Below are 27,858 nucleotides of genomic sequence, written 5' to 3' on the forward strand. Positions count from 1 at the left end.
ACCTCGAGTTACTAGGTGGCCCTCCCATAGGGATACAAATACTTGTCTAGGGCATAGGCATTATAGGAAGTCTGTCTCTCTCTCTCTCTCTCTCTCTCTCTCTCTCTCTCTCTCTCTCTCTCTCTCTCTCTCTCTCGGGCCTGCTGTAGTTAGCTAACGCTGTTTCGCCACACATGATAAACTGGTTCCTGCTTTACATATGCTCCGCCCCCTGAATACTAAATTGCATTAACGGCTATTTGCGAATTTATCACACGCAGTAAACTGCTTGGAAAATGAGGGCCTAAGTGACTAACTAGCAGCCTTATTGTAATACTAAAATGTGCCATTCCCTACATCACCTTTATTTTTCTAACAGTAAATATGATTTATCTCTAGTATAAATAAATAACCCAGTGCTCTTCACCTTAAACTGGATATTATAGACGCTGCACAGCTAACAAATATCAGAGATGACCATCATACTAGGCTTCCTCGTAAGGGCTTTCGCCTATTCAACTCGGCCTTATAAATAATCATAGGTCATATTGATAAAACTAATTTTTTTAAATATTTTTTCTTATGCAATTAAAACTCGCAAAATCATAGGCTGTGTTTAGCCCGAAATCATATTATGCTTTGTGCAAATCCATCATTAGAAATTTCAACTTATCTTGAACACTTCGATATGTGAATGAAAATTATCAGTCTTGAGCCATAACGATAATCGCAGTGCTGATGACCCGACACGGAGCCGTGTTTCGGACTGCTTTCACCATCTGCCAGTCCTTCTTCAAGGGTGGTGATTACAGTTGTTGAACCTTTTAAAAAATGGCGCTTCAGCGTTTTTTTTAGGCATTTCCCTGAAGCGCCATTTTTGAAAAGGTTCAACAACTGTAATCACCATCCTTGAAGAAGGACTGGCAGATGGTGAAAGCAGTCCGAAACACGGCTCCGTGTCGGGTCATCAGCACTGCGATTATCGTTATGGCTCAAGACTGATAATTTTCATTCACATATCGAAGTGTTCAAGATAAGTTGAAATTTCTAATGATGGATTTGCACAAAGCATAATATGATTTCGGGCTAAACACAGCCTATGATTTTGCGAGTTTTAATTGCATAAGAAAAAATATTTAAAAAAATTAGTTTTATCAATATGACCTATGATTATTTATAAGGCCGAGTTGAATAGGCGAAAGCCCTTACGAGGAAGCCTAGTATGATGGTCATCTCTGATATTTGTTAGCTGTGCAGCGTCTATAATATCCAGTTTAAGGTGAAGAGCACTGGGTTATTTATTACTACTGGTTCATTCCCAATACTTTTCGTCCATAATTCTAAGTCCTACTCTATTGAATCTGAGGTTATCTCTAGTATAAACATAAAATTGAAATAGTTGAGATGGGTTGATTTTTGGGATTGCAAGAGCCACAATTCTAGAGGGAGGCAAGGGCTAGGTTGCCCAAATGAAGCAGTGATTTAGATTTATTTTCTGTATCAACTTCTGAATCAAGAGTCCAGTGCAGCTTGGCCCAATCCAAGTACTCTGGAACCAAAAATACTGATCAAATCAATTTGGCAACCAAGAAGTCAACTAAATTTAAAATGAAAATGAAACCACAATCCAAGTACTAAATTCTGCCTGAAAATATTTAGACATGGGACATAGATTACAATCACTGTAATCCAAACATCAGCCTATCCATAGGCACCAGAATGGGATTGGCCAGATGGACTATGGCCCCATCAAGTTTTGGAAGGACAGCATTAGGGATAGACACTCAACTTAAAAAAAAAATAAAATAAAGTTCGCAGGCACAGCCAGCCTCCTCACAAAAAGCCCCAATGTCAACCAGAAACAAAGCCCTCCCTGACAGGGGACTATCCCCTGGATCCCCCCCACTCTCTTACCTCAGCTGCATATTTAAATGGGGCAGGAGCAATTCCCAGTCCCTCCTGCCCTGCTGCCGCTGTTCCTTGGAAAACTGTGCACTTGTGAAACTACTAGTGCCTCTGTATCACGTGGCACACCTCAGAGGCAGAGGCAGCAGGAGCATGCTTCTGACTCAGGGGCTTCCCCCCAAATTCAAGCTGTGCTGGAAAACGAGAGTCAGAGTTGTGAGTGAAAACAGAAAAGTTGTCTGGGGTTTGTTTGGAGGGTTTTTTGGGGTTTTTTTTTAAACCAGGACCCCCTCCATTTTGGCCTTTCTGATGATGTTTCAATTCCTACTCACCAAGCCTGCAGGAAGAGCTCTGGAAGAAGCGACACTGGGAACCAGCTGGGGGTGAGAGAACTGGAGGTGGAGCTAAAGTCACGGAAAGGGAAGGGGTCAAGTGCCACTATTCGTTAGTCTGCCTGAGGACTGAACCCACCAGCAGCAGAAGTGTGGTGTGTAAATGGATGGGAAGAGCAAGATTTGGGAGTGTGTCGGGAGCGTGTGTGTGTGGGGGGGAGGAGAGAGAGAAAGCAAAAATGTGTGGGAGTGAAAGGGGAGAGGAAGGATAGGAAGAAAGAAAGAATAGGGGGGGTAGTGAAGGGACAGTGAGAGGAAAAAGCAAGAGTTGAGGGGAGGGGAAGCAGGAAGGAGAGGGAAGGATAAGAATGGGAAGAGAGATGATGTGGACATGGAGGAAGAAGGGAAGGAGGTAGAAAATATGAGACAAAGGAATGGAAGGGGTAGAGCAGAATGATGATGGACTGGAGGGGTAAGGTAGGTGAGAACAAAGATGTGAGGTGGTAATGAAGAGTAAAGATATGGAAGCTGAGAAGAGAATGAAGAAGAGAGAATGCGCTTGGGTCCCTGGTAGTAGGTTGGCAACAGTGATAAATGGTAGCACTACAGTAGAAACAGCTCACAGGGTGGGTGGCATCTCCTCTCCCCAAGTTGGTCACTTGCAACAATTATGTGCCAATCGTAGGACACACCCATATATTCCCCTGAAATTTTATTATTTTTTTTTTGGGGGGGGGGGGGAACGGACATTGTCCACTGCTTTATTTTTCCAAAATGGCACCGGCTGACCTCAGGATGGCCAGCACCATTATGAAAAATAGCAGCAGGGAGAGGAGGGCAGAAGTAATTGGGGATTTTTTCCTGCATCATTTAAAACACACATATGGGCTAAGGAGAGAGAGGTGGGGGGGACTGTGGGAATACTCTGCCTTGGGACTTTGTTTTTTGGCAGCAATGTATTTTTTCAGGGGAAAAGGGGGGCTGACTGCACTTAAAAAAAAAATTGTAAGGACAGCTGTACACCCCTAGACAGGAGAGAGAGGACGAGAGAAAGAAAAAGGAGAATGGGAGACGGACGAGAGGAAAGGTGTGGGGTGGGAGTTGACGTGCTAATCAATCTCTAATAAAAATGACTGCGAGCATGCTTTTAATTCTTCACACCACAAGAGGAAAATAAATTCCACAATAACAAATCATAAGCTATATGTGATGGGGTGAAAGTCTAATGGGCACAGACTGGGAGAGGATTCTTGGGGTAAGGGGTAATTGCTTCACTGCCTTCAGATCACCAGAAACTATGTGACAAAGCAATAGCTAAAGCCAGAAGAATGCTGGGCTGCAGAGAAAGGGGAATAACCAGCAAGAAAAAGGAAGTGATCATGTCTTTGTACAGGTCCCTGTGGTGAGGCCTCACCTGGAGTACTGATGATTTCAGTTGTGGAGCCCGTATCTCAAAAAAGGATAAGGTCAGGACGGAGGCAGTCCAGAGAAAGGTGACCAAAATGGTGTGGGGTATCGGAAGACTTATGAGGAGAGGCTGAAGGATCTGAATATGTATACCCTGGAAGAGTGGAGATGCAGGAGAGATACAGACTTTTAGATACCTGAAAGGTTTTAATGAAGCACAAACTTCAAAACTTTTCCGTTGGAAAGGCAACTGTGGAACTGGGAGTCACGATACCAAACCCCAGGGGGGGATGATTCAGAATCAATATCAGGAAATATTTCTTCACGGAGAGGGTGGTGAATCCCTGGAATGCCCTTCCAACAGAGGTGGTGAGAACGAAAACAGTAAAATTAAAAGACCATGGCATGGGGGTAACCTGCATGGAGCATCTATTACTACCCCTAATAGAAGGCAAGGGATTACTACCCTTAACCAACAAGCCTGGATGCTTTTCATGCAACTATAACACTCTCCGCTATGGAATTGGATTAAGATGAAAACCAACAGGGGCCCTGACATGCAGACATTAGGGATAAAACAAAGGACTGCTTCTATGGCCAAGTCCAAAAGCAAAGCACATTCAAGCAGCATTGTCTAAATTAAGAAGGCTGCTCATCCCATAAAATTGTTGCTAGCAGTAATTTTGTTATGGATTTGGCAGTTGCTTGGTTTTGATTATAACTATTGCCCTTAACATAAGTCTTGGGGGTAACCTGCATGGAGTGGCAGTTACAACCATAAGAAACTTGCTGGGCAGACTGAATGAGCCTTATGATCTCACCACGGGAATGCTTTGGGAGATTCAAGGCTGCCGCCAGAATGCTCCTGTTCCCAGCCTTGCACCGTGATAGAAATAGATGCCAATGCTTCTTGGCCTTCACCCAATTCATGTCAACAGAGCTCCGCGATGCTACAACTGAAGAGGCTAAAACTTTTGCTCTCTTTGGGTAGGAGAAGACAGGTGACAGTCTGTCCCCTCCGTCCTGCCTGGTGCTGATGTAAAGGGGAATCAATGCCCTTCTGATGTTGATGCCCTGCCAATGATTGATGCCTGGGTCACTCAGTGTTACCTCTGATGCAGATACTGATGATCTGGACTTAAGAATCCCGAAGTGCATTTCTATGAGGTCAAGGCAGAAACAATGCCCTCTAGGAGTCACAGCAGCACAGAGGGGATACCTCCAGATGTTGTGGTCTGCCTCCAGGCAAAGGACACATCTATCAAGGGTATTTATGACAGACCTGAATGTTTCATACAAGGCGTACTTGTTGAAGCTGTTGGCTTTCTTCTCTTTCAGGGGCACTGAACAAAAAAAACACAACTAAATCAAACTTAATGCTTAAAAGGAAACCATGATTGGTACTGCCTTAATGCACTGATATCGGTGCACTGCATGGCCACTGTAAAAGAAAGCATGGTTATGAACGAGTGAATAAACTACCTTGATAACGAAAGGGAGAAGAAAAAAAAAAAGACAACTGGGCCCCATGAAAACCAATTCCTGCACTTTTAGAAAGCAAACTGTTCCCTACTAGCAGGAGAGACAAAGAACCCTGACAAGTGGGCTTCGCGGAAAAGTTAAGACTGAAAGAGTCCCAGTGTGGACATGTGATGGCATAGCATGAAACACTTGCCCAATAAGGAATGTTCAAAGTGTTTAGAAACTTTGAGATCAAATTTCCTTGACTTCCTCCATCTGAGGTGAGGCCTGACATCCCGATTTTACCCGGATAATTGTTTCTATTTAAAATAAGTGGCACTAATGTAATATTCTCCCTAAATTTTCCAATATTCCGCATTCCTCTCAAGATTGTTTTGAAATGATAATGGTTTAGAGTGACTATTAATGAGATAACTAAATCAACTTTTGATGAAAATAATTTGTTAGTTATCAACCATGTTTTTTGGTGTTTCTGTAAATCATTTTATATGTGATTTATTAGAAAATCTATAAATAAAGAATTCAAAAAAAAAAATAAGTGGCACTCTCTCCCTTTGTTTTAAAATGTGGAAGAGAGGCTGGTAGGGCTTTCAGTGCTTCCCTAGCTCTTCTTTAGGCCGCGAGTCCATGTGCACACTGCTTGCTTCGGGGGAGGTCGGTGTGTCACACATTTTTGTTAATGTACGGGTGCCTTGGGCATTGAAAAGGTTGGGGAAATACTGTGCTAAGCTGCTCTACTCAACCCTCATGCCACCTGCTATTCATTCCATCCATCTTCTTAGTCCAGTACTAGCCTCCCCTACTCAATGTCCAACTCTTAACCTGTTGAGTTAGAAATGGCCATGACTGGCAATAGAGAGAGAGATGGGTGGCGCTGTTGTCAGCAGCAGGATGTCCTGGGCCTGAAAATCTAGGAGCACGGCCCCCACCTTTCCCTTCCTTGATGTCTCTTTCCCTCCCTTTTCTCCATTCCTCCTCTTCTCTATTTTTCTTTCTCAGCTTCCTCTCTTCTATCTCCTCCTCTTCTCACTACTTGCTGTAGCACTTCCTGCAGCAGCAGAAAAAAATCCTCACTCTTTCTGAAGCACCACATTGGGTTTAAATACCGTGTGCTATTGTACACGCAAAGATGTGGAGCAGCAATGTGACAATTATTCATAATTGTCACATTGCTCCACTGTCTGTGGTTGAAAGTGATCAGCCATTTGCTCCTTTTTAGAACGTATCTTCCTGAATTAGTGCCGGCTCCCTCTTACGAAAGACGTCCCGGGTTTATACTTGCATGTTGGAGTGCCAGTTTGTACTCTGATGCTCAGGAGCCCCCGACACAAGCCATCTTGCTGACACGCAGTCCATGTCACAATCATATATATTGCTCCACAGCTCTTTTCTGTTTTGGATTTTTTTGTGGTGTTATTCCTTTTTCTTTTCCTTTCAGTAAAAATAAAACCATCTCTTGTGGGATAGCTCAGCGGCTCAGGCTGTAGCGCTGTGCATTATAACGGAACAAGCTCATGTTGAAGTCTTCCGTTTGACAGGGGCTGACTCTGCTTGGGTCACGCCAACATACACTATACATGGGAGGGAAGACCACTGCCATGATTGTGGTGGTCCCTAACGGTTACACAACCACACTAAAGGGTAGTCTCAGAAAAAAAACCCACTTCCTTCCAGATATAGTTCTCATTCCCTTCCCCCACCTCCAGAACTGCAGTTTATTAACTTGTATGTCTATGGGCTGTAAGGCTGCATGCTGGCAAGCAGGAAGCCCAGAAATGATATACTGATCAGTCAAGTTTCCTGATCCAGTGCCTGGTAAATGTATCATCTAATAACAGTTTACTGATGTCCTCTTCTTACTCACAGCCCTCACTCTGAAAATGTTACAACCTCATGACAGGATATTCCTAACATACCAATTATTTTTAAAGTTTTTTTTCTGAATGTAATTATCTTTTAAATCAGTCGCTTGCAGACTTTTTTTGTTCAAACACCCCCCCCCCCCACACACACCGCCCCGCCAACATAAAAACGTTGTATTTGCTTTATTCAGGTTTACAGAGTCTATGGCGATTTTAAGGAAATTTAAATCTTTTAGAGGTCAATTTTAAAATGAATGCCCATGCGCCCATACACGTGCGTAGCGGCGCGCAAGGATAAGCTGGAATTTTTAATTGTGCGCACACTTGCGCGAGTATGTTTTAAAATGCACCAACTGCGTGCATGCACCTAATTTTAAATCTTACTTGAGCACAGCTGGCATGCGTGTGTTTTCCATAGGACCTTGTCGGCATTTATGCGCGCCGTCAAATTTTAAAACAAGCTCGCGCAAGGCGCATTCCCACTTTTGCAATTAGTCCACCAGCCCACCAGTTACGCGTGTAAGTCTTAACCTCGCCCAGGAATGCCCATGTTTCGCCCCTTTTTCCGCCCCCTTATTCCTTATGCATGCCCGGGTACATACACACATTTTGCAGCTTTTTAAAATCCACGTTGCTCGCACATGCAATGCTTTTAAAGTTGACCTGTTTATCCATTACAAAATAATGATACTTCAGATTCTGAGGGCTAGAGGTTTGTAAAAATGTCCAAGGAGAGACAGAATACAGATTAAAAAATCTGTGAAATTGGAAGAAAAGGAAGGTGTCAGCAGCTGCTGCCAGTGACTGCAGGAGGAAAGTTGCTGACAGGAGATTCATATTTGAAAGCTGGTCGTAAAATGATAAAGGACTGGACATTCAAGTATTACAAAAAGCAGCACGCGGCGGCCTCCAAAAGTGACCTTCAGTAAATAATACAATCCTCATTGTGGATCCCCACATTCTCTTGTATGTGGTTACATGAGCACATTATGTATGAAGAAGTAACTCTAGCTTTGTCAGGAGGCTCTCTAGAGGGCCACTAGAGCAGCATGTGTCTGGCAAGAGCTAGAACATTTTGCACTATTCTCATGCTGCCTTGCTTAGAGCCTTGGGATAACTCATTGTAGGGAGAACACACTGGCCAACTTAATCTATAACAAATATATATACATACAAAGCACACACACACATTGTGACTCCACAGGCAGCTACAACCAGTGTTAATGTTTAGATTCTTCACAATGTCACTTTTCATAATGGAGAGAATTTTTACTTGCCCAAAATACTGGAACATATATGGGTAATTTTGTACCCATCGACCTAACAGCTACAAATTGCACCTACAAGATATGCTGGCAGAAGAGTGCCCAGACACATTACACCGGCCATATCTGCAAGCAGCAAACAAGGGAAAATCACTGCATGTGAAATTTTAAAATCAAAATCACACCTGGTCTCCTTTCCCCGATCTGTCCCTGCCCCTGGACAACTCTTTTGCCTTTAGTGAATATACTAGATGGGTATCTTCACTCACGCCATAAGCATCCGTTTCCTCCCAGGGAAATCTAGCCGGGTAACCTGGCTGGATCTCTTTTAAAACTGTTTTCTTTAATTTTAGATATTCTTTCTTATTCCCACAACATATTCAGTTTGTATATTTTCACACTGGAACAGATACGCTATAATCAATTAGGGACATATCGCCTATACTTCAAACTTCCCCTTCTTAAGTCTTTTTTTTTTTTTTTTTTAAGCGTTTGTTCACAAAACAATAAGGAACTCCTGGTGGGGAGATCATATCTTGTCTTTGTCTGTGACTTCATTTCAACAGGCAAACCAATTAAGAGACTGCCCTGAAAACTGAGCACTATATGGGGTTTAACGTGCATGCAACGCGTGCGTACATCCATGTTCTTTTACATTAAAAATACCTGCCGCAGAAGCTGTATATGTGGGATGTACATTGGTTAAAACCAACAGCAGTTCCACATATGTGTAGACTCAAGAGGGAGGCCACAACCATTCTTTCATTTTTTTGGCTGACCAACATAGACTTCACAATAATCCTCTGAGAGGCCAGCAAGGGTACCTAATAAGGATCAGTGCCGCAATGCCCTGATTTACTTAGATTCTGGATGGTCAAAGGGAGTGACTCTCAAAAACTTTAAAAAATCAATCTCCCTTCAAGAACGACAAAGCTCGGCATGAAACAGAGAAAACCCAAACAAAATCCTGAAGATAAGTGACAAGTATATTCCATTTTTTTTCTCTGGTGCTGCTTCTTTATGGAAGACAGATGTCACATTAGCTCCTAATTCCAGCCACTGCCTCATTAATTTTCAAGCAACTGGCAGATGAAGAGCAGATGGTGAAATGAGGAGAAGTATTTAAACGTAAAGCCATTGATAATTCGTACCCCTGTGTATAAAATTGACAATGTGATTGATCGAGCCTGCAGGGTCTTGATTGCTTCCCTAGTCAGAACCAGCTGGGTCCCTTGGACAGGTTCAGAAGGCTGCTAGCTTGTATACCACTGGGATATCAGAGCTGCAAATACATTACACTTTTAGAACACTGACATTTTTTTTTAAGTTCATATTCAGTGTATACTTATAGCACAGTGACCAAGGAAATGTCACGCAAGCCTTTCTTCAGTCAAATTCTGTGGTTCAAATACAGCACAAAAATACTGATAAATCCTCATGGAGATTTGGCAGTCTCTATGACACAGCATTGTAAATCACACTATATTTTGATATTGTGTTGGGACATTTTGTAGAGGAGAAGTTGGGAAGTTTGCCATTAACATGGGTCAAAAGCACAGAAAAATAATATTCAAGGAGACAGATCTAAGCTAAATAACTGAATCAAATTTCCATTTGGGAATGCATTTGTATTTATTCAGCTTTCATGAAATTTCACTCCCTGGCATTTATGGATTTGGATTTTGTGCCTTAAAGTGCATAGAATTATAGAAAGTTGAAAAAAGCGAAATATATCAAAAAGGCCACAGTAAGATACCATTATGGGGGACTTAATCTGATGGAAAATGCCAAAATTGGTTGATGAGATTGATCTATTCTAATGAATAAGTACCTACAAGGGAAAAATATGCGACTGTGTAGAAGGATTGCACTAGACTCTTATGAACATGCATGCAAATTTGAATTTCAATGTTTAGTTTGACAAGCGGGTTAAAGAGGCTTAGGATTGCTCGTCGACCAACATTCCACATGAAGGGATAAAAGATTTTCTTAAAATGGATCTCCATACCTAGATAAATAGTTCAGGTGAATTATGAAATGTGCCGACAGAGAAAGTGGTCAAAACTAGTAATTTAGCTAAGTTTAAAAAAAGGATTGAATAAGATTTCTAGAGGAGAGATCCATTAACTATTATTTAGACCAGTGGTTCTCAACATTTTTCCCATCATGACACACCTGTCAGACCATGCTCACATGTGTGACACACTGCTCATTACAATTCATGGCGGAAATAAAAAATAAAGGCCCAGTATTATTATTATTGTTAAGAATGACACAAGGGAAAGATACATTCTGTCTGAACAGAAATTGCATAAATAGTAAACATCCCACACCAAAACAGCACCAATTTCCAGTACTCAAACAGTAAACACCTTACTTAAGAAAAGGCAACACTGAAAATATTACACCAGGCCTTAAGACATCAATACACCTCCCATTAGGAAAATGGAAGTCAGGCTATATAAAGCCCTCCACAGAAACTATACACCAGCAGAAAACCTCACCTAAATCACATGTGCTGACCCTCACCTAACAAAAAATAAAGAGACCAAAACGCATAAATAGAAGCATGCAGACAAAAATTGAATTGGAAACTGCACCAAGCCAGGGTCTCTGTATGCAGTGTAACAAAAGAAAAAAAGAAACATCACCCAACCTTATAAAACAAATCAAGAAATATAAAATCAATAGCAGCAAAACCATACTAACAAAAAGAACAGATTATTTCAAAACAGCTGATGAATGGAATATCCAATAATTAAAAAAACTCATATAAAACATTTCTAGATACCAATAAAATATTTCAAAATAGCAGACACAAAGGCCCAATAATGAAAAAAAAATAAGGATACAAAAAATCCTTATTTTTTGTATGCTCTGCATACCTGGGAACGTTTGATATCCAGATGCCCTGAGATTGTTTTGAATTAGCAGGAGGAAGGCTGGTTTGCTTGCAACTTTCTCCTCTCTCTCTTTCACACTGGCTCTCAATCGCTCACATATACACATGCTTTTTCTCTCTCACTTATATAGGCTCTTAATTACACATTTACACACATGCTGTCTGTCTTTTCAAGCTTACACACATAGGCTTTCAATCACACACATACATGCTGTCTTTTTCTCTCACACACAGACTCATTCACATGCTTACACACGTGCTCTCCCTTTTTCTCATTTACACACAGGCTCTCAATCACATACTCACATGCTCCCTCACCTAACCAGTTCTCAATCACACACAGACACACATGCTCTCTCTTTTGCTTATTCACACAGGTTCTTAATCATACATACACATGATCTCCCTCACATACAAAGGATCTTAATCACACACGCATACTCTTTCACACAAACAGGTTTTCAATCACAAACTTACACATACAGGCTCTCAGTCTTACACTTCCATTCATGCTCTCACACACAGGCTCTAAATCACACACACTCTCTTTCACATATACAGGCCTCAATCATTCACATACATGCTGTCTCACTCACACACACACAACACACAGAGCACCTCAAACACATATGCTTGCTCATTCACTCACTCTTCCCCCCCCCCCCAGAACTAGCGGCAGCAGCAGCCTCTTCCACTTCCAACTTTAAAGGCAGCAGCAACCTTCTTCACTTTCAGCCCTCGTGGAGAAAGGAGTCCCATCGGCCGTGGGGTTGACGTTGTTCTTCGCTTTTCTCCGAGCCACGCTGCTCATTCCTCAGGCTGCGCCTCTCTTCTTTCCTTCGGGTCGATGCTGCCCGCACTAGCATGGTCGCTTCTTCCCACCCGCACCCACTGCTCACCACTTCCTCTTCCGGGGCATGGGAAGAAGAGAGCATGCCGGTACTGCTGACTCCAGCTGTCCTGCCGCGTTCTACCCGGGCTATCAACGTTTTAAGCCCGGATGGAGGACCTATTTTGCTCGGGTAGGGGGAGCAGTTGGGTCAGCGGGGGACCGGAAAGTGTGGCGACACACCTGTGTGCTTGGCAACCCTGGTGTGTCACGACACACCGGTTGAGAACTACTGATTTAGACGAACAGCCTTCGATATCTCCACCTACTATTTCTGGGAGGCAGCAACATAGAATGGGTTTTCCCCATTTGAAATAGGTTCTTCCAAGGGATCCGAACTGTACACAATTGGAGATGGGATGCTGGAATCAATTGGTCTAACCCAACTTGGTATTTCTTATATTAAGATCATACATTGAAAAGGGGTTAAACTAGAAATGGGTGGCTGGAAGCTGGGTTAAATCAAACTGTCACCCTGAACCAAAAAGTGGGAAACCCACAAAGCCAGTTATAAAGAGCTGGGAGAATACGATTGGTAGATATGAAACTATATAGAGGAATATCATGGGAAGGAGCACAAATGCTCACATAGTCTGGATAATAAAATCCTAGATTTGGAAGCCTTAATAGTAGGGCTGGATTTGAATATTGCTGTCACACAGGCATGGTCAGTCCCATGGGATACAGCCATACCAGGCTATAATCTGATCAGGAAAAGCAGAAATGCAGGGGCATGAGGAAAGGAGAACACACTGTAGTTTATCTTCAAAAGGGAGAAAGATGCTCCCATTGGCACCAGCATGACCCATAGATCTCCAAAACAAGCAGAACAGCTGGGTATAGATTTGTTCAAAGACATCCAGAACGGTGAAATGAAAGGAGAGATGTTGCAAGAGGAGGCAAAACTGGATCTTATACTTATGTAACCCCCACACCAGGAAGCTTCCTCTGCTCTGGTGGGGCCATAAACGTTTTTATTGTTGTTTTAGGGCTGGATTTACTCCTAGCTAGCTCAGGATCCTTTTGTTGGTGGGGAGAACGTTCTACTTTCATGGCCCTGAGTAACAGGGGTGTCCCCTTGGGAGAGAGGACCTGTTCTCATGGTGAGTGCAGACATTGCCAAAGAAATACTCAGGAGTCACTTGGTTAGTGTCCAAAATAAATCTTTACTGCTGAAATCATTGTTGGATTATGGCACGAATAAAATAAACTGCAGAACCACAGAATTATCTGTTATAATCCTTTTCACTATCTCTTTCCTCTATCTGTGCAGGAATATCTTAAAACCAGGCAAGAGAACGTCTACCCTCCAAGGCTAGAAAATATAAGAGCCCCCAGGGAAGGCAAGGAATCCCTTGGCTGAACGGGAAAACTCTTCCAAACTGGTAAAAATATAACTGTTCTGTCTCTGCATGAAGAGCTTAGATACTCTCTCTCCCCAGGGGTGAAGACTCCTATGCGTGGTGTTCTCAGTGTTCTCAATTAGTTTGTTACTCATTGTTAGTAGTTTTATTAGACTTTCGTGGTACCTGGATCTCCGATGGGAGGGAAACCAGCTGCAACAGCAGCTCCAATGTTCTTTGGACGGGAGGAAGAGGGGCAGCTAACACTTTGTCCCAGATCTTTTCAAAGCATTTTCTTCTTCCCAAAAATGAAGTTACCACTGGAAGGTCCTGGCACCAGGTCACCACCTTCCTCCATCCTCGTTGAGGGTGAAGAAGGGCAGATCTTCCCTAGCCTGAGCAACCCCAAAAGCAGGGCTCCCCATTCCCTGACTCCAGGCTGTGCGCAGGGTCTCGCCAGGCTTCCAAAAAAATTAAAGTCTCTTAAAACCAAATATATTCCCTGGATGCAAACCTTACCCACCAGGGAGTGGATAGGAAAAACAGATACCCGACCCAACTCTGACACCAGGGTTGCTCCAACCAGTCCTACAGGAGGTAGTGCATGCAAATAAAACTCATACATATTCATTAAGGATATCCTGAAAGCCCGACTGGCGAGGGGGAGGGGGGACGGACTCATAGGACCGGTTTGAGCACCCCTGTCTTAGACTATCAGCAGGGTTTGCTGAAGTTTTCAGAGCAGGCCCAAAATTCCTAACCAAGGCAAAAGCTCCTCTACACCTCCACTAACTTCAAAAATCAACTCACACTGCCCCTAGAGCTCTCGGCAAAGTGCTGTTATAAATCTTTTCAGGGGGATGCCCATTCCAGCACCCTCAAAGGGAGGGGCTGTATGTGAATGGTACCTCCCCCTACAGACTAGCCCGCACTGATCTAGCTGGTATAGGAGAACCCAGGATTTACTGGTAGAGTGTCTTTATGGTCAACTGCACTTACAAAAAGGGGAAAAGTGTTTCTAATGTCATAGCAAGTAGTTACCTAGATTCCAGTGATCACCTGACAATGGGGTTTCGTATAAGAGCAAAGGCAGATGGGGGAAGTACCTTAGGGAGGCACTGGCAAGGTAGGAAGATCTAGGAGGAGCCATTGTAAGGGCAACAAATCTTTATATTTGGAAAGTCAATAAAAATAAACTGAAATGGAGTCTGTGTCATCGCTTTGAATAGCTGACAGGCTAGTAGTACTTCTAATTCAGCCTTAGGGCCTCATTTACTAAGGCTTTTTTCCCCTTTTTGTCTCTATAGGGAATAAAAATATAGTACATAAGGCCCTATTATTAAAAAAAAAACAACACACACAACTCCCCCCCCCCCCCCCAAAAGACTTTTAAACCACAGAGTTAACCATAATACTCCAATTTGGTCTAAGTATTTAATTACATTTATACCATTCACAACCTTAATTTGATTTAACATGCTTTCAAAATATGCTCATTAAAAAAGGGATAGCTTCAGGGCATTCCTCAGACCACTTCCAAAACATTTAGAAATTTATTTGCTAAGACGGTAACTTTCAAACTGGCACGTGGGCGCACTTTGGCATAAGCGCGTCGGTGCGCACCCAGGGACTCGATTTTATAACTTGCACTCATCTCTCCAACCAGTCTCTCTTTCTCACACACACAAACCAGTCATCTCCCTGATCAGTCTCTCTCACACATACGCACATCACCTCTCTGATCAGTCTCTCTTAATCACACACATGCTCTCTCTATTTCACTTACACAGGCTTTCAATCACACACGTTCTCTCTCTCATAGCCACAGCCAGTCAGAAACATGCCCCCTCTCTCTTTCTTGCACACACAAACACACAGACAAGCACCCTACCTGTCTCACATACATACACCGGCCCCCAGCTGAACAGATCATCTACTGCCCTGCCAGCCTGGTCTCGGGCGGTAGCAGCCTACGAGTCCAATGTTTGGGTCTTGGCCCCGCCGGCCTAGTCTCTGGCAACAGCCAGAAGCGCTGGTCTTCGTTTCTTCGGCTCCACTGACCTGGTCTCTGGTGCCAGCCAGCAGTGCCAGTCTTTGGCCCCATCGGCCTGGTCTCCAGAGGTGGCCAGCAGTACCTACCTTTGGGTCTTTGGCCCTGCCAGCGGTCAGCAGCACCTATCTTCTGGTCTTCGGCAGTGGCCAGCACCTCGTCTTCTAGTCTTGGGCCCCGCTGGCCTGGTTTCCATTGGCGAACAGCACCTCCGATTTTCTGGTCTTCAGCCCCGCTGGCCTGGTTTCCATTGGCGGCCAGCAGCGCCAATCTTCGGGTCTTCGGTCCTGCCGGCTGCAGGTAGCACGCAATACGCCTACTAGTGCATGGCGACACACTGGTTGAGAATTGCTGCCCTAAGGAGTGATGTTCAAAAGTGTTACTTGTGCTAAAAGGCCCATATACGTAAGTATATGGGCCCTGCATGAGCAACACGTATTTTAAAAGTCACAAAGTACGTGTATATGCATGTGCTTTAAAAATGGGGGCGGAGTCAGGGGCATTCTTGGGCAAGACCAAGAGTTATGCGTGTAAATCTGTATTTTAAATCCAGCGGCCATAGCACGCAGCAGGCCATTAGCCACAAATGTTTTCTTCTAAACTTGATAAGGCGTAAGTGCATAAATTTCTATTTCGGCTTAAATTGACTGGGTGAGGGTTCTGGATCAATTCAGGGGTGTGCAGACTGAAGAACCAGAGGGGTGTGGATGACCTCTAGATGGACTGGGCAAACCAATTAACTAATTGGGAAAACTGGGACTGGCCTTTGAGCAAGCATGTTTTAAAATGTGTTTACCTGTAAGGATTATAGCCGATAAAGTCCTAAGGAAGATATGCGAAATACGTTTGCTCAAGTAATCTCTTAAAATTAGGAGAAGACATACACACAATAGGTGTATTTTAAATCAAACGTGCAAACTTGCGTACATGATTTCAAATTCCAGCATGTCTATGTGCTCCTGCACGCTCGTTTTACCACCCCTATCTACTTGGTTAACAATAGTTTATGGACTTCTCTTCCAGGAACTTGTCCAAATCTTTTTTAAACCCAGCTACACATTAACTGCTTTAACCTCATCCGGCAATGAATTGAATTCCAGAGTTTAATTGTGTTTTGAGTGAAAAATGGTTTTCTCCAATTTGTTTTGAATGTTCTACTTGCTAACTTCAGGGAGTGCTCCCTAGTCCTTGTATTATCTGAAAGAGTAAATAACTGATTTACATTTACCCGTTCTATTCCACTCATGGTTTTATAGACCTCTATCATATCTCCCCCTCAGCCATCTTCTCTCCAATTTGAACAGCCCTAACCTCTTTAGTCTTTCCTCATAGGGGAGTTGTTCCATCCCTTTTATCATTTTGGTTGCCCTTCTCAATACCTTTTCCAATGCAACTATATCTTTTTTGAGATGCAGCCAGCATTTCCTCCTCAGGAAAAATCCTTAGATTCTGTCTCTTTAGACATCTTCCAAATCATCCATATATTCTGCCAAAGAAGTCAAGTCAAGTCAGGTAATAGCTTTCCATATCTCCTCTAGTGTGAATACTGAGGGACAGGTAACACCCTCTGATGGACCATTCTTCATATGCAGTGAGCTGCAAACCCCCAGAGGGCCCAAGAACTACACAACGTGCTCCTATACTGTCTGGCACTAACTCGGGGGAAAGTGCTCCTTCAGTGTTTTGAACTCCTCTCTCTAGCCACAAGAGATCAACCAAGAGTAAAAGTAGCCACTCAGAACATTCTTCTGTTTGCCTTTTCTGACCCAAAGCTTCCCCAACATCATGAGATTTCAGACACACTGAACTGGAAACCATTACCTCTCCCGAAGTTCCAGATTACAGCACTCCAGCAAGCAAAGAGGGTGATGCTTACACTTCGGAGCTGATCACAGTCTCAAATCCTGGCAATTCAGACGGCCAATCACTAGGTATGCCACTAACAGAGCCCCTCAGCTGAACCTGACTGCCAGCCAATGAGAGAGTCCATGGGTGCAGAGACGTAAAATTCTGACCTTACCCTCCTCTCTTCCCCAAATTAGGTGTCGAAGGATTTGAAAGCAAAACACTGTGATGCAAACATAAAATATTCTCTCTTTGGAGTCCAATATCTGACAAGGAAATAATCACATTTCTAACATCATTCCTAAAATTATTTTTTTTAAATTACGACTTTAGCATCTAAGCTAACAGACTCTTTATTAAGTTTAAAAATCTGACCGGCACAACCATCTGATGCCATCTGTTAACTTGCAAAAAGGAAAAACCTTGATCTATCGCCCCCTGAAGTTGGACAAAAAAAAATATCAGCACCATGGTTTTGTACAAAAATTGGATGCAATTTTCAGCAGACAGATTTATTCCAGAAAATTCAGGGTAATAAGTTAGATAAACATTTCAGGGATGCTCTACCTTTCTCCATACTGATCACCCACCCATCCTTGTTGCTCATGTGGACTTGACCTGGTCACCTGATAAACTCACCTACCTTGAAATCCAAAAAATGTCCAGGTTAGAGAAAACTGTTCCCATCAATACGCAGTAGATTCTATAGTCAATCCCCTTTCAGCTGGACTGCTTCAGGTGAAAACAGCTGGATGTGTCTGTTGGGGGAAAGATACAGGGTAAGCGCTATTCCAACAACGATGTACCCCCAAGATACCTTCTTGGTTACCAACTGAAAAAAAAATCCTGCATTATAGCTATTGAGTCCCTTATGTGAATTCATTTAGAATGCAGATCAGTTTTATAAGACTCCAGAATGTAAGCATTGATGGTGGTTTTGCCCAATCTAATCTATTAAACATTTTTCATTATGTTTTTTTGTGCAAGATGGAAATGCCGAGTCCCATATATTGCTCAAAGAAGTTAATTAAAATACTGGAATAATGTGCCTGGGCAAGCTTCTGAAATCCTCATTACAACCCCACGTTTTGGGAACAGCAGCATGACATCTACCAAACACTGCAGCATGGTAAACGTCTCACTTTTGCAAAATGGAAGAACTGCCTGTTCCCTGAAAGCACTCCAAAAATATTTGGACCTTAGACACCTTGCTGAGCAGATAACTAGAGAACGAGCCATCCAAACTGTATGCAAAGCAAAGAAGTGGCCTGAGAATTAGAAACTGCCACCACTTTTCATTAAAAAAAAAGGCACCTACAAGCACTGGTGATGGTAACACACAACTTGGCACTTTTCTTCTTACTCCCGGGGGAATTCTTTTCAATTTACAATGCAGAATTACCCTTCCATGCAGAATTTTTGGATTTTGCAGCAAATTCTGCACGGTAGATTGGTGGGCAGGTCACAAAGGGAGGAGAAGTGCATCTTGTCATGCATCCACAGCCAGAGGGATGCAGCGTCAAGGCCAGCTTTGGGCAGCAAAGACCAGAAGGATGGGCGCCAGCGTCAGCATGCAAGGGCAAGGAGGAAGTGTCTGATCCTGAAGCAGGACGGAAGGATGAATACTGGTTTGCACAGGCAGGAAAGAATCAGCAATGACAGCATTAGCGAGAATAGAGCCCAAACCAGTAGGAAGGAAGGCTAGTGAGGTTTAGTTGGGGAAAGAGTAGAGGGAAGGTGGAGAGAAAGAAGGAGCAGTGTGATCAGGCTAGGGGAGGAAGAGGAGAAGAGTGAGAGTGGAAGGGGGTCTGAGAGACAGAGGATGAAGGGATTTGCAGGGGAAAGACAAAGAAAAGTGTCAGGCCTGTGCTGGATTGAGGTAGAGAGAGAGCGAGAGCTGAGGGGGTTAGGCTTGGGGAGTGGGAAGAGGTTGAAAGGGACAGCTTTATTACCTGCTATTCCAGTGCACTCCTAGGGGAATTCTGCACAAACCGTGTTACAAATTCTGCATATCCGGATAATAATTATTTTCTGTATTGCAGACAGTATTGTGCTATTTTAACAAATATAAGCATGCAGGATTTTAAAACAGAATTATTACTTTTTTTTTGTGCACAATTCCCCAGGAATATTCTTCGGTTGCAAAGTTAACCAGTCTTTCTTTTCCTGGCTCTCTGTTTACTGCCATCAGTCACTCATATAGAAACCCTCATATGTTTGACTTAGACGGTAACTTTTAAACAGGTGCGCAGGTTCACATGTGTGCATGTTTGTCAGCCCGCACCCAACAGACTCGGCTATTTTATAACATATGCGCGTATATGCGTGCATGTTATAAAATAGCCTGAACGCATGCACAAGTGCACGCAATTTTAAGTGGACGTGCGCCTATGCGCGCAAATGCCGCTTCTACCTTGTAAGTTGGGGGATTTTAAAAGACATGCGTGCAGACGCCATTACCAGTTTTCCCAATTCATTCCCAGTTTGCCCAGCTAAGGGACTTCCAAATCCACCTAGTTTGATAGCCTCCCTTCTCTACTGTTAGCCCTGACCCTAAAAACCTCGCCAAACTGTCCGTTTATTTTTATTTTTGAACTCGCACGTCATCCATAACAGAAGTAAAGTTACGCGGCAGAGGACACCGGCACGCCTGCGCGCGTAAGTATTTCAAGTTAAAATCCAGGAGCGCCCATGCCCCACCCCTTTTTTTGAGCTTTTCATTTTTGTGTGCACAGTTGCATTTACGCACACATCCAGGTGACTTTTAAAATACGCTTGGGCGCACGCTGGCCCGACTTGGGCACATATGTCCCGGTTTTTGCGTGCCAGGCTTTTAAAATTCACCTTTAAATGAATAATCAGAATTTGCAAAGAGCAAGGCCATGCTGTAAAACAAGGCCTATTATTATATTTCGTAATTTCCTAGGACTAGAAACATGAAAAGCTAATATTGCCCCTGCACAATTCACTAGTGAGACCCCATCTTGAATACTGCGCTTGGTTATAAGAGGCCACATCTTTGTGATGACATTGATAGAAGAAAAGTAATTCACAGAAGGGCTACCAAGCCTGCAACACAAACCCTAGAGAGAAAGGCTGCAGGAACTCAAAACATACTCACTGGAGCAAAGACGTGAAAGGGAGGATATGAAAAAGCGTTAAAGATTTAGCACACAGTACAATTTTCCACAGAAAAAGAAATTCAAGGGTAAGGTCATGAGATGAAAGTAGGCTCAGAGGAAATGCTTTTTTTTTTTTTTTTTACACAGAGGGAGTAGTAGGTGTCTGAAATTGCTTACCAGCAGAGGTCAAGGAAATAAACAATGCAACAGAATTTAAGCAGGCCTGAGACAGATATGGAGGGCAGTAGTAATTATGGGATGGGGAAAGGCTAGATGCAAGAAATCGGGTGCTTAGTTTACGAAAGGAAACTTAGATGCTCTTGATACAGTAGAAGACAACAAAATAGATTTGGAAAAGGGGCAATCGCCTACAGACAGCTGTTGACAGACAAAGTATTCTTAGTTAAAAATTAGTTTAGGCAGGGACAGGCAGAATACTTCATCTACTTGATGTCAACTACATTATCCTGAAGTAAAAAAAAAAAAAAATCGAAAAACCCCCAAAAGCCAAATGACATGGAAATATACACCTTACCACTAATTATCATTTCTATAGGGCTACTAGATACTAAAAACACAAATTACAAAGACTCATAAGGAATACAATAGGGAGATGTGATTCGTAGGTACAATATGCAAAAATTTAAATATTTCCAACAGCTGTTTCAATTAAAAAAAAAAGAAAGGTTCAGAATAAAGCTCATATGTTACTATTACATTCCTACTACCTTCCGAAGATTCAGATTTAATGGCCATCTGTTATAAAATCTGAAATCCAAAATGTTTTTGAAAATAATTGCTAGCTATTCTCAACTGGAATAAAGACTTGTGTTTGACATTTAAACCCGCCCCCCCCCCCAAAAAAAAATATAAATAAATAAATAAATAAATAAATAAATAAATAGATAAATAGATAAAGAAATAAATAAATAAATCACTTTTCCCCTCCATGGAATCCTGTTAGCGCCCCTTCAAGTTATATGAATCTACAATATCAGCCAGGGATCTCCTGACTACGGCCTACAGGTCAAAACCAACCCACATGGGCTCCTATGCTTTCCTCACTGTGTTACCTCTACAGTTGCCAACATGATCTGTTCGGTGGCAGAGTTATGCTTGCTCTTGTGCACCACTGAAAAACAATGTCAGCCCTTCGCTGACCAAAAAAAAAAAAAGAGACCAGCTATGCACCACGACTGCATGCCCTAAAGCAGTGGTTCTCAATCTTTTTTTTCTGTTGGGATGCACCTAACAGATAGTTCTCACATGCGTGACACACTGAACAAATGAGAGTCACAAGGCTAAATGTAAATGTACACTTTGCATACACAAGAACCCAACCCCCACCCTGACCCTCAGCAATGGGTATAAAGCAGAACAAGAACATTCCCTGACCAACTCACCATATAAAAAAGATATTCTGGTGTTATCCTAATAGCAGCAACACAAACTCCCTCTACTGCCATTCGCAATAGCCCTACTTATAAAAAGACAGGACATGCATTGGTGGTGAACGGCTATTGTGAATACACAACAAATAAGTAGGGTCATTCATCAAAATGCGTTATGGCGTTAACACCATAACACATGCGATAAGAACACTAACACATGTCACGAACGCAAATTTTTGGGAGGGGTGGGATTTAGGAAAATGAGGGGCAATATCGCACCCTGCAAAAGCATAATGCATGCTATCGCAAGGTTTTAATGCTGGAAATAACTGTCCTTACAAGGGAATCCCCTTCCAGCTCAATGAACTCTCTACCAAGGAACGTCGGCACTCTTGGTGATTTGAAACGTCCTATGAGGCCCTTCTCGTGAAAACACTGTGGACACTCTGTTAACCTTTTACATGAGGATCACCATCATCCTGGGACATCCTCCAAAACAGAACACTGTCGTAGGCCTCTCAGATTTAAATTCCAGCAAAGACAGACACAGCGAGAACATAAGAACATAAGAAATTGCCATGCTGGGTCAGACCAAGGGTCCATCAAGCCCAGCATCCTGTTTCCAACAGAGGCCAAAACCAGGCCACAAGAACCTGGCAATTACCCAAACACTAAGAAGATCCCATGCTACTGATGCAATTTATAGCAGTGGCTATTCCCTAAGTAAAATTGATTAATAGCCATTAATGGACTTCTCCTCCAAGAACTTATCCAAACCTTTTTTGAACCCAGCTACACTAACTGCACTAACCACATCCTCTGGCAACAAATTCCAGAGCTTTATTGTGCGTTGAGTGAAAAAGAATTTTCTCCAATTAGTATTAAATGTGCTACTTGCTAACTTCATGGAATGCCCCCTAGTCCTTCTATTATTTGAAAGTGAAAATAACCGAGTCACATCTACTCGTTCAAGACCTCTCATGATCTTAAAGACCTCTATCATATCCCCCCTCAGCCGTCTCTTCCTTGGTAGAGAGATGTGCACTTTAATGGATTCTCACCAGTTAGGTTTCCTAATACAGCCGCTTCTGCATAATTTATTTTTTTATGTCAAAAGCATTTGGCAAATTGCTTGCTTCAAGACATCTCTAACATGTCAACTTCTGCAGTCCCATTTACAAGAGCATACCAGAAACAAGCCTGCCTTCTCAGCAACAGCACTAGCTAATAAAGAAATAAAAGCAAAAGTAAACTTCACATGTCATCACAGTTTCATTGTAAAATTCTGTCAAGATTATACTATAGTCATGAAATGCTGAAGTCCGATAGATTCCCTAATACACATTAGAGATGTGAATCGGAACTGAAATCGGATCAGATTCTGGTTCCGATTCACATCTATAGAGATGTGAATCGGAACTGAAATCGGATCCGATTCTGGTTCCGATTCACATCTCTAATACACATCACTGTGGCATGACAATTACACTTCTCTCAGATACTTCTGTGCATATTAATTTTGCTTCCTCGTTTCTCTCTCTCTCTCTGTCCCTCCAATTCAGCTGTGGATAAAATCTGCAGTCTGAATGCATTTAAATCTGTTCCTGAGCTGCTTTTTATCCAGTTTTGTAACGTGCGGAAAACCAAAGGTCTCCTTCAGGCTATCTTTAAACATTACTTTATAGTGCAGCATTGAAGCAATATGAACTCTAAATAGAAAGTTTCAAGAATGTAATCTTTAAGATTTGCTTCAATGAAAATTTCAGATAGGAACAGAAACACTGGTTAATAACTTTCATCCCCTCCTACTGACTTGCTAGTTATGTAATTCATTTTCTGATTTTAGTTCTAAATTAATATTTTCCTGATGTTTAATCAGTTACAGCACTCCACTCTGACTTACCTATTAAGCTAAGTGTACATTAATGGGGCACACCCAAAAGACCACAAGAGCATAAGATTTGCCATACTGGGAGGTCCATCAAGCCCAGTATCCTGTTTCCAACAGTGGCCAATCCAGGTCACAAGTACCTGGCAAGATCCCAAAATGTCAATAAATTCTGTGCTGCTTATCCCAGGGATAAGCAGTAGATTTCCCCAAGTCCACCTTAATAATGGTTTACAGACTTTTCCTACAAGAACTTCTCTAAACCGTCTTTATTCCCAGCTACACTAACAGCTTTTACCACATCCTCCGGGAACAAAGTCCAGAGTTTAATTATGCGTTGAGTAAAACATTTTCTCCTATTGTTTTAAAATGTATCACCTAGTAACTTCATTGCAAATCCCCTAGTCTTTGTGCTTTTTGAAACAGTAAACAGACTTTCGTTTACTCATTGCATTACGCTCATTATTTTATAGACTTCTATCATATCTCGAGTTTCCTTTTTTAAATTTTGCTCTAGTTTGGGACTGCAAAGCTTGGGAGTCATCCCTGTGGCTTCCTGACTAATTGTAAGTTATATATATTTTAACACCAGAATAACTATAGCTATCTGTTTCCCAAATATTAATTTTTCCATCTCTGTGCAAAACACATGGCTGTGCTTCCCTGTATTTGTATGTGTATTATGTTTATCTATAGGTAGTGGTATGAAGCAGTGTGGGGCGTGAGGGTGAAGAACTTGTGTTTTATTTGTATTTTTTTCTTTTACATGTTTTTTAGAATATGGTTTTGGAGTATGTGCTAACATGAAAAATAATAAAAACTCTTGTTTTCTGCAATTTCATTTTGTAACGAAAACAAAATGTCACTGATGTTTTCATGTTGTTTCAGAAAGAAAGGGCATCTTTCTGTGCATAGGGACCTGCCAGCAGGATGATGGGTGACCTCAAGTATATTATTCCCCTGGGATGCTTGCAGATCTTACCATATCTTCCCAATAAACAACAGTGCCCTCTCCTCAGTGAAAACAATCAATGCTTGTGAAAGCCATCTACCTATTCCCTCTCCCCACCTTTCCTTACTCCTATGATCATTTTCCCAGACACTGGTCGACAAATGAGCTGGTTTTCCAAAAGTCATTGTTGCAGTGCTGCAGGTGAACGTCAATACATATCTAGTACCGTAACAAACACGTTCGGACTACCACTGCTCACGCCAGCTTGTCCCAAGTGAGTTACTTGAAGAATGGATACATTCTTAATTGTGCTGATGAGAAGAGCAGAACGTGAAAAAGAAAGAACAGATAAGAACATAACTAAGGTTCTTGATGAAACAAATAAAACTGGATCCGCAACTACCATCGAAAATGAGAAGACTGGATGGAGCAGCAGTGATTAAGCTTTAAGTGAGCCAAGAGATTATAACAAAAGAAAGCTAGGTGCTTTGGAACATACAAATCAATAACAGCAATGGGCCAACGAGTTTCTTTGTTAATAAAATATATATGAAGCCCATTTGTTTAAAACTTGTCAATGCTGCAAATTTGGGACAACATTATAAAATTGCACATGCAAATTTCAATGTCTATGACAATTACCCACCTGGGATTAACATTTTAAAAAATTCTAAATTGACCAACCTACTGGTTTCTCCAAAAGCCAGCAAAAATATCATACCAAGATCATACAAGGTCTAGTTCTGTTGCGGTGTACTTGATAAAGGTATCTTTCAAAATCACATAGATTCTGGAAAGACATAAAAAGGCATTCACCAATACAGAGACTGTTAAACAGCGTTTCTGTGGAAATCATATGTGCTGATTTTAACCATAGAAAAATGCTGTTTTAAAGCAAGTAAGGTCTGCCACTGATAAGAGTGCAATGAACAAGAGGGGTTCCATACACAGTTCATTTATCTTCAGAGGGGTAGCCATGTTAGTCTGATATAGCAAAAATGACAGAGGCAGGTGGCACCTTATTAAGAATTTATTGAGGCATGAGCTTTGAGGGACCAACATCCACTTTGTCGGATGCATGAAGTGTAGTACAGGAGGGCGAGTAAATATACATTAAGATGGCTGGTGGGGAGGAATACAAAAGGAGAGAAGGTACTGTTCAGTGCCAGGCAGGGTGTGGAAAGGGAGTGTTAATAGGATTATAGTTCAGCAAACAACTGTACCACCCCTCATGCATCTGATGAACTGGATTCTGGACCTCAAAAGCTCATGCCTCAATAAAACGGATTAGTCTATAAGGTGCCACCTGCCTAACACTTTACTGACCATCATAAACTTTATGCACGCCATTGCACACCAAACTTTCAGGCCGATACAATAAAAGTCGCGGGAGAGCGGGCGAGTGCCCGCTCTCCTGGCACACACACAAGCCACTCTCCTGTGTGTGTGATTCAGTAAAAAAAAAAAAATATTCAAATTAGGGCCCGCGGTAAAAAGGCGCTAGGGACACTAGCGCGTCCCTAGCGCCTCTTTTTTGACAGGAGGGGCAGCTGTCAGCGAGTTTCACAGCCAACACTCAATTTTGCCGGCATCTGTTCTCAAACCTGCTGACAGCCACGGGTTCGGAAACCGGACGCCAGAAAAATTGAGCGTCCAATTTTCAACCCGCGAGCCGATTTAACATTTTTTTTAATTATTTTTTAATTATTTTTAACTTTTGGGACCTCTGACTTAATATCGCCATGATATTAAGTCGGAGGGTGTACAGAAAAGCAGTTTTTACTGATTTTCTGTGCACTTTCCCAGTGCCGACAGAAATTAACGCCTACCATTGGGTAGGTGCTAATTTCTGAAAGTAAAATGTGCGGCTTGGCTGCACATTTGACTTACTGAATTGCGTGGGAATAACTAATAGGGCCATCAACATGCATTTGCATTTTGCGGGCGCTATTAGTTTCGGGGGGGGGGTTGGACGTGTGTTTTCGACGCACTATTACCCCATATTGAATAAGGGTAAAGCTAGCGCATCGAAAACTACCTGTTTGGTAGTATTATTCATGTCTTGGTCAGGAAATAATATACAGATTTTTTTTTTTCATTTTATAAATTGCATATAAAAGTCCCAAAAGCACCACTTATATTCTTAGCTGAGAAAACTTTCAAAAAAAAAAAAAAAAGTCAGATACTGGACCAGCATTTCAAGATGTAATTCTCTGCTTCAGGGGTTCTGGACTGCTCTGCTCACAGACAGAAAGCTACAAAGGAACAGACCACCATATTAATAAGGAAAAGGCGTGAAAAAGAGCCAAATAAAAGAGAACACTGAATGCATCTACAAAAATAATTTGGTTTAAAAAAAAAAAAAAGTAATCTGTGTATATCTAAAGAACCATTGTAAACTAATAAGAAATGCCACTATTTATTTTCATTTACACCAAATGGTAAAAGAGTATTAAAGGTGGAAATTCCAAAATGCTTAAGTCAATTCAATAAAGCTTGTATATCACCCCCATGCGAAGATGGTAAAGTGTGTTCAATAACAGACCATTGAAGCTGACAATGATTTTGAGTGATACGATGTCGTATTTGTATTTTAGCAGTCTTAAGACAACTGCAATGCTCTATCATTCTTGTGAAAGCTTTGATGGAGCATTGTGAGGTACAGTCAGTAAATCTTTTTTGATTAATGGTAAAGCCAGTGGAGGAATATATCCATTGCTGCCCAGGTAGAGTGTTAGAAAACATGTCACATTTGCCACAGGGATAATGACCTACATGGTCAGTAACTGGCGATCGTATAAGTAATGCCTAAACTGCTTAGACCTAACTGCCATTGTATAGGCGGTATACAAATAATTTTAAATAAGTTAATAAATAAACCACATATTCCTTAATATTTTGACTCCTTTTAAAAGCTATCTGTGGTGGTTCTGAAAAAAAACAAAACACAAAACAGTGCATAGTCAGTATATTCCAATGTTTCGTGACGTAATCCGATGAGCCAAATTGGAATAGTTCAAAACACACATGTATGTTTCTTCTGCTGGGGAAGACTTACATTCTAGGAGTGAAGGATATCCTTGAGAAAGGAATGGCTCAAACAGATCCTTAGGCTACTACTTAAAACTCCATTAAAGTCTAAAAACTTTTCTACTGGTAAACACATTTAAACCTTCTAGGATGATGGTTCTGAAAATGAAGCAAATTATTGTATTCTACCTCCTTGCAGTACAGTGTAGTACTG

The 27,858-nt window shown here is 42.0% G+C and overlaps 1 protein-coding gene across 3 annotated transcripts in view; it reads right to left on the minus strand.

Moving 5' to 3' along the window:
- Positions 1 to 27,858, minus strand: part of AFAP1 (actin filament associated protein 1) — a 440,313-nt gene that overhangs the window by 323,779 nt on the left and 88,676 nt on the right. For all 3 annotated transcript variants that reach the window (XM_029591685.1, XM_029591691.1, XM_029591678.1), the window contains exon 2: positions 17,905 to 18,019. The gene's annotated coding sequence lies outside the window, so the exon portion shown is untranslated. The remainder of the gene's footprint in view (positions 1 to 17,904; positions 18,020 to 27,858) is intronic.

This window comes from Rhinatrema bivittatum, chromosome 1 (assembly GCF_901001135.1).
Source record: "Rhinatrema bivittatum chromosome 1, aRhiBiv1.1, whole genome shotgun sequence".
Taxonomy (NCBI): Eukaryota; Metazoa; Chordata; class Amphibia; order Gymnophiona; family Rhinatrematidae; genus Rhinatrema; species Rhinatrema bivittatum.